Source organism: Babylonia areolata, chromosome 14 (genome assembly GCF_041734735.1).
Source record: "Babylonia areolata isolate BAREFJ2019XMU chromosome 14, ASM4173473v1, whole genome shotgun sequence".
In the NCBI taxonomy this organism is placed as follows: domain Eukaryota; kingdom Metazoa; phylum Mollusca; class Gastropoda; order Neogastropoda; family Buccinidae; genus Babylonia; species Babylonia areolata.
Genome location: NC_134889.1, coordinates 9,194,396 through 9,201,895, shown reverse-complemented (window position 1 = coordinate 9,201,895; position 7,500 = coordinate 9,194,396). Strand labels below are relative to the sequence as shown.

At 46.1% G+C, this 7,500-nt stretch overlaps 1 protein-coding gene across 2 annotated transcripts in view; it reads right to left on the bottom strand.

Moving 5' to 3' along the window:
* Nucleotides 1–7,500, bottom strand: part of LOC143289792 (choline transporter-like protein 2) — a 162,924-nt gene that overhangs the window by 122,127 nt on the left and 33,297 nt on the right. The gene's annotated exons all lie outside the window — the stretch shown is intronic.

Genomic DNA, 7,500 nt, shown 5'->3' with positions numbered 1-7,500 from the left:
GGATTCAACCAACACTGGATCCGGTGCATCAGTTCATTCCCTTCCCCTGTTGGTTTGGGTGTTTTTTTTCTATCCCCGGGGGTCAAATCTGGCCAGCCCCCCCCCCCCCCCCCCCCTGCGAAATCTATTGTATTGTATTACTTCAAAAACATTTCTTTTTATCACAACAGATTTCTCTGTGTGAAATTCGGGCTGCTCTCCCCAAGGGAAGAGCGCGTCGCTACTCTACAGCACCACCCATTTTGTTGATATCTTTTCTGCCAGCAGTTTTATTTGTTTTCCTATCAAAGTGGATTTTTTTTTCCCAAAGAATTTTGCCAGGGACAACCCTTTTTGTTGCCGTGGGTTCTTTGACGTGCGCCAAGCGCATGCTGCACACGGGACCTCGGTTTATCGTCTCATTCGAATGACTAGCGTCCAGACCACCACTCAAGGATTATAGTGGAGGGGGAGAAAATACTGGCGACTCTGCCGGGATTTGAACCAGTACGCTCAGATTCTCTCGCTTCCCAGGCGGACGTGTTACCAGTGGGCCAACACTCCGCACGGGTGTCATTCTAGGCTGGCTTTGAAGACCCCCAGGAGCCAGTTGCACTGCTCGGACGGAAGAGCCTAGTATGGTCGTAACCCGCTACTAACTGTGTGTCGTATGGAACTGACCAATGGCGTAGTTCGGTCAACGTAGGCATTTAGTCACGTGTAACTGTCAAAACGTTAGAACCAAGCAATGCAACTGGCACCTGGACCCAGTTTGAAACCGTACAGACTGTCAAAGCAGAACTCCCCCACGTTTGAATCCGTTGAGTAGAGGTGTAGGAGGGGGGTGGGGTGGGGGAGAGAGGGGGTATTGAAGCCAGGCTAGCCCGGTACGAAATCCACCCCTTCTGTTTTTGGTAGTTTATTCTTCTCCTTCATCATCATCATCATCTTCTCTTTCATCATCATCATCATCATCTTTTTCATCATCATCATTATCATCTTCTTCTTCTTCGTCGTCGTCGTTCGTGAGCTGCGACACCCACCTTCACTCATAAAAACACACGAATGGGATTTTACGTGTATAACCGTTTTTAACCTCACGCCATGTAGGCAGCCATACTCCGTTTTCGGGTGGGTGAATGCCGGGTATGTTCTTGTTTCCACAACCCACCGAACGCTGACATGGATTACAGGATCTTTAACGTGCGTATTTTATCTTCTGCGTGCGTAAACACACGACGAGGGTTCAGGCACTAGCAGGTCTTCACATCTGTTAACCTGGGAGATCGAGTAGTTGATTGGTCCCGTAGATAGGTGGTAAATTCCAGCTAGGGTGTGGGGTGGGGTGGGGTGGTGGGGGAGTCGAGCTTTTCTAGTCACAAATGACCCCGGGGGTAATTCTAGGCTAGCCTAAAATCACCCCGGGATAAAATCCAACAGGGGGGAGAGGGGTAGCTTAACGCTTTGCACCGGGTATCTGAATCACATGACTGCTGACCAGTTTATCATCAACATTGACGTCATCTATACCACGAGCTAAATTCAAATGATCGTGATGCACGAGTATTCGCCCTAGGCCTTTCATACAGCATGACAAATGTTCAACGTTAACACATTCGCGAGCTTACACGGTCATTATCGACAACAATGCAGAAACGGTAGCCCATTGCTTCGCTTTTTATTCATTTATTTATTTATTCATTTTCATACGAAATGAATGACGGTGGGTCTAAAATTAGATCTATTCCTTCCCCCAGCAACAGATCAACTAATTCCGACCTCGGTTGCATGAGTGATGTTTACAGCGGTATGTTTTCTTAGCTTTCACAATGTTCCTTGGTCTACGGAATTAGTGTTGAGTTAGGAATTAGTATTGAATGCACCCATCGTGAACACAGCGCAGGCCTCCAAGGGTGGTGCAGGATTGTTCCAAGGGCGGGTGGAGACAGTGCTTCTCTGGGTCCTCCCTAACACCTACGGGTGTTTCTCTTTCTTCTACGGAATTAGTGTCGAGTTAGGAACGTTTTCATAACTCTAAACAAACTAAGCACTGCAAGTCCTGGCTGTCTGAAGAAGGGTGAAGTCCTGGCTGTCTGTAGAGGGGTGAAGTCCTGGCTGTCTGAAGAGGGGTGAAGTCCTGGCTGTCTGAAGAGGGGTGAAGTCCTGGCTGTCTGTAGAGGGGTGAAGTCCTGGTGAATTCCTGGCAGTCTGTAGAGGGGTGTATTCCTGGACTAACGATGTCTGTCAATTAAATCTTAATTAAACAATTATGACTTGATAGGAGACTTTAAGATACGAGTTACTGAAATAATGACTAGGCTTGTGCACTATTCGCTCTGCGTTGACTTGATTCCACTCCTATGTGACTTCACAGGGCTGTGTATCTGTCTCTTTCTGTGTGGAGATCACGTGTGTGTGTGTGTGTGTGTGTGTGTGTGTGTTCAGGAACAGCTGATGGTGATAACAAGTAAGCTGCAGCTGATACGCACGCATGTACACAAGTACAGTGTATCAAAACCGTGTATGCCTTACACGTGCACACACACACACACACACACACACACACACACACACACACACACAGCGAGTCACTCGCTCACTGATCTAAGTGTCATGCCTTCAGTCTAATCTCCGTTATTGCCATCAGTGGTTATCATCATGTTGGATGGCGGTTCACTGTTTCAGGTCAGTTGACATATCTGCTCGTTGTTGACAACGTACTCCGTCTGTCTCTATCTGTATGTCTGTCAGCAGTTATCTCCCCCAGTGTGTGTGTGTGTGTGTGTGTGTGTGTGTGTGTGTGTGTGTGTGTGTGTGTGTGATTCTCTCTCTCTCCATCCCTGTAAATAAGGTGTTGACTCATTCATATAATTATATGTAATAAGGACCTCATGCCAAATGATATCAAAGTGTCAAAGTGTGTGTGTGTGTGTGTGTGTGTGTGTGTGTGTGTGTGTGTGTGTGTGTGTGTGTGTGTCTGTCTGTCTGTCTGTCTCTCTTTGAATCCGTTTAGAAGTTTGTCAGTCTCCAAAATCGGTTTTTAATTTTTGTAATATCAAAGGAGGCAAAAAAGTCATTTTAGCTGTAAGTAAGATGATTAGATTTGCAAATGTTGCCTAGTTATACTTTTGGATCTAAAAGACATTGTGTTTTCTCAACTTTTATGTGACATTGTTGTGTATTTGGAAATGTTTGTTCTGGACACGAAAAGATTATTTTGCAGTAATCCTCCATACTCCAATAGGAGTGAAAGGATAATTAAAACTTGAAACCTGAAACTTGTGTGTGTGTGTGTGTGTGTGTGTGTGTGTGTGTGTGTGTGTGTGTGGCGCGCGCGCGCGCGTGAGTGTATGTACGCGCGTGCGCTTGTGCCAGTGTGTGTGTGAGTACGTGCGTGCGTGTCTTTGTATGTATGTGCTTCTGTGTATGCGTGTGTCTGTATGTGTGTGTCTGTGCGTGTCTGTTTTTCTGTGTCTGTGTGTGCGATTGTATCTACCCAACCCTATTATTTGCGCGTTCCAGTGCGTCTGTGCGTGCGTACCTGCCAGCCACAGTACATTAACCTTTAACATGCAAAAACGGAGACTGAAAAAGAGACAGGCAAACTGACAAACTTCTAAACGGATTCAAAGAGAGAAAGAGAGACAGACAGACAGACACACACACACACACACACACACACACACTTTGACACTTTGATATCATTGGCCATGAGGTCCTTATTACATATAATTATATGAATGAGTCAACACCTTATTAACAGAGATGGAGAGAGAGAGAGAGAAAGAAAGACAGACAGACAGACAGACAGAGACAGAAACAGACAGACAGAGACACAGAGAGAGAGAGACAGACACATATATACATACACTTTGACACCTTAATATCACTGGCCAGGAGATCCTTGTGACATTAATTATATGAATGAGTCGACATCATATTCAGAGGGATGGAGAGAGACAAGACAAGACAAGACAAGAAATTCTTTATTATCGAGGATAATAGATAAGCTCTGGCGCTTTTTATTTTCATCCAGTCCCCGCCCTGAAACTGGGTCTACACTTCACAAAACTACATTATATATGTCATTGTATGCACTCCACACTGCTTATGCGCTTATCGGTACACATACATCAATACATCGGATTGACAATGGAGCAACTGGCAACTACTGCATGAATATAACCACATTAAATGGAAAGGAATGAAAGAACCGAAGAAGCAAACAGAAGTAACATGCATTACAAACGAATGAAATATCATGAAATAATACTTCAATTCACACACATAAAAACAACAACAACAGGGGTACAATATAATATGATGAGGTGGGGGAGTTGGGGGGGGGGGGGGGGGGGGGCTGGGCAACCGTGCACACCAAGAGTCAATCGGTATGAACAAAGTGGACATTACACTGTCATAAGGTGGGGAAGGGAAATGTTTTTTTGAAGGTAGTAGGGCAGTGGTGTTGTTTAACTGAGAGGGAGGGAGGGAGGGAGGGAGAGAGAGAGAGAGAGAGAGAGAGAGAGAGAGAGAGAGAGAGAGAGAGAGAGAGAGACAGGCAGGCAGGCAGGCATGCAGAGATACACGAGTGAGACACCCACACACATATATACATACACTTTGACACTAATATCACTGGCCAGGATGTCTTTATGACATATAATTAATTATATGAATGAGTCAACATCATATTCAGAGAGAGAGAGACAGACAGACAGACAGACAGACAGAGAGAAGGGGTGAGAGAGAGAGAGAGAGAGAGAGAGAGAGAGAGAGAGAGACAGACAGAGACAAAGAGAGAGGGGGGAGGGAGAGAGAGAGAGCGGGAGAGAGAAAGACAGACAGACAGACAGAGAGAGAGAGAAAGAGAAAGAGAGAGAGAGGCAGACACACAGACAGGCGGACATACAAAACCTAACAGACACTGTGAACGACACACATGCTGACACGCACAGACAGACAAAGCTACATGAAGGGGCTAGTGGATGCGGGTGTGGGTGTGTGTGTCGGGGGCGGGGGGTGAAGGGAGGGTTGTATAGGCCCACTGACACACTGTTCACAACATTTCAGCCGCGTTCAGTGCAGCATATTCTGTGTGCGCATGTGACATTTCTCATTTGACCGTCAACGTACAAGTCACACTAATACATACGCACACACACACACACACGCACGCACACACACACACACACACACATACACAAAAACGCTTATGCACGTGCACAGTCATACACAAACTCTTAAACTCTCTCTCTACCACACAGACACACACAGACACGCACACACACACACTAACTCTCTCTCTCTCTCACACACACACACACACTCTCTCTCTCTCTCTCACACACACACACTAACCCCCGCCCCCTCCCCCCCCCCCCCACACACTAACGCTCACACACACAGACACACACACTAACTCACACACACACACACACACTAACTCACACACACACACACACGCACACACACCTACCCATCCAACCCCCCCCCCCCCTCTGCCCTCTCACACATTCCCATGGTGGTATCCATGACAACAAATTCAGCTGACACAACAGCCTGCTACATGGAGTGTCAACAACAGTCAGACATATCTCGTGATCGCCGGTAATGATGTTTGGTTTTCTCCCCCGATGGCTAAAAGAAAAGTTTAAAACACAACATATTCATACTTCGACATCTATAGGTGGTTCATTGTTTCAGAACGTACCCCTAGAATCAGTTTGCAAAGTTTTTGTATGCATCTGGACGTTAAAACTGAAACGTCAGCTTGCAAAAAAAAAAGAGACATTGCAGAACTAAACGAAAAACAGCAACAAACAAACAATCCCCCCCAAAAAAACCCCAACACCACCATCACAATCTCTATCCCCCCCCACCCCCCTTACAGGTCAGGAAGTCAATCATTTGGACCCCATCCTCTCGGGACAGTATTACTTGTGATCCGCAAATTCAATGACACCACTTAGAAGAACAGAAACAGTAGGAAAAGGACTTCAGATTCGAGTGGCACTTACACCATTTCCCCCTAAAGGCAACAGTAGTCATTTGATTCTTAATCCTGACGGGCGCTACAGCCAAGCGGTTCATCGAAGCATTGCACTTTTCAATCTGAGGGTGCCGGGTTCGAATCCAGATCACAATTCCTGGTGGGTAAAGGGTGGAGATTTTCCCGATCTTCCACGTCAACAGATGTACAGACCTGCTAGTGCGTGAACCCCCTTCGTGTCTTTATACGCAAGTAGAAGACCAAATACGCGCGTTAAAGATCCCGTAATCCCTGTCAGCGTTCGGCGGGTTATGGAAAAAACAACAAACCCAACATGCACCCCGCATCCCCGAAAACGGAGTATGGCTACCTACATGGCGGGGAGAGGGGGGTGGGGTGGTATAAAAAAAAAGGGTCATACTCGTAAAAGCCCATTCGTGAATACAAGTAAACGTGCGATTCGAAGCCCACGAACAAAGAAAAAGAAGATTCGAACCTGTGCACTCAGATTCTTTCGCTTCCAAGGTGACATGTTACCACTGGGCTACTACCACTCATCATTCATTTCACTGAGGTAAGACAGAGCTTACGGGTGAGGACGTCGGTCATTTGGTCTCCTTTCTATCGGGACTGCATTACTTAAGGTCCGCAAATTCAATGACACAACTTAAAACAGAAAACGACGGAAACGCACTTCAAATCCATGTTGCTCTTATATCATTTCCATGAAGTAACGCTAATGGAGTGGTGGAGTGATGGCCTAGAGGTAACGCGTCCGCGTAGGAAGCGAGAGAATCTGAGCGCGCTGGTTCGAATCACGGCTCAGCCGCCGATATTTTCTCCCCCTCCACTAGACCTTGAGTGGTCGTCTGGACGCTAGTCATTCGGATGAGACGATAAACCGAGGTCCCGTGTGCAGCATGGACTTAGCGCACGTAAAAGAACTCACGGCAACAAAACGGTTGTTCCTGGCAAAATTCTGTGGAAAAATCCACTTGGATAGGAAAAACAAATAAAACTGCACGCAGGAAAAAAACAAAACAACCCCCCCCCAAAAAAAACAAAAAACAAACAAACAACAAAACAAACCCAAACAAACAAACAAACAAAAAAAAAGGGTGGCGCTGCAGTGTAATGACGCGCTCTCCCTGGGGAGAGCAGCCTGAATTTCACACAGAGAAATCTGTTGTGATGATAAAAAAAAACACACAAAAAAACACAAATAATCCTGTGATACCAAATCCTCACCCCACCCCACCCCACCGGCCTCCTTCCCTGTCGTCAGATCACCACTTGTACTGCAGTTTCTGTTTCGTTTTCAGTGATGTGTGGAAGCGTGCGGGCTGATCTAGGCCTATATATTCCACCCCACCTCTACTTTATTTATCTATATATGCCTGCGGAGCACACACACACACACACACACACACACACACACATATATATATATATATAAGGATCAGATACATATGCCTAACATACGTATACATCCAACGCGCTAGTCAGGCCTTGAGAGCCAAACAAAAGGT